The following is a 605-nucleotide window of genomic DNA, read 5'->3' on the forward strand; positions in this document are numbered from 1 at the left end:
AAACCCTCTTTTTGTTTATGTTAATCAGGAGAATACCCGTCTGCATGTAGTGAACATAGCAGCTCTAGAGTTGTAACATAAGCCAGAGACAGTATAAAAAATACATTAAATAGATAACTAAATAAAACTCTGAATTATAAAATTAAATCAAATGTACTTCACAATGTGTTCCAGGGGAGGGCCATTTTTTGTTCTTTTCGGTTACAGAGATTGTTTAGGGATGCATAAAAATGTTCCACAAAAAAAAAAAGTCTGAAATTGGGAACATTGTTGTTCTTTATTTATGAATATAATAATATTTCCCTAGCAGAAAGGGAAGTTTCATACAGTCATCGACGTTCTGTTATTAGTATGAACAGATAATAAACCATGTAGGCTATTCAGAAATAACATGTAATAAATAAATTATAAATATACCTGAATTTTATAGAGTAGCAGCAGTTAAAAACAACTGTCTCAGATGTAAAAAAAGTAGCATAAATAAACCTTAATGTCCTCCCTGCTTCAGCACTGTGTGTATTTTCATGGGGTTTGTAAAAATCAAAACACTGTCCCCCCCAACGCACCACGTGATATCAACTCCGTGCCCTGATTGGTTAGACGCC

Source organism: Siniperca chuatsi, linkage group LG15, assembly GCF_020085105.1.
Source record: "Siniperca chuatsi isolate FFG_IHB_CAS linkage group LG15, ASM2008510v1, whole genome shotgun sequence".
Classification (NCBI taxonomy): Eukaryota; Metazoa; Chordata; class Actinopteri; order Centrarchiformes; family Sinipercidae; genus Siniperca; species Siniperca chuatsi.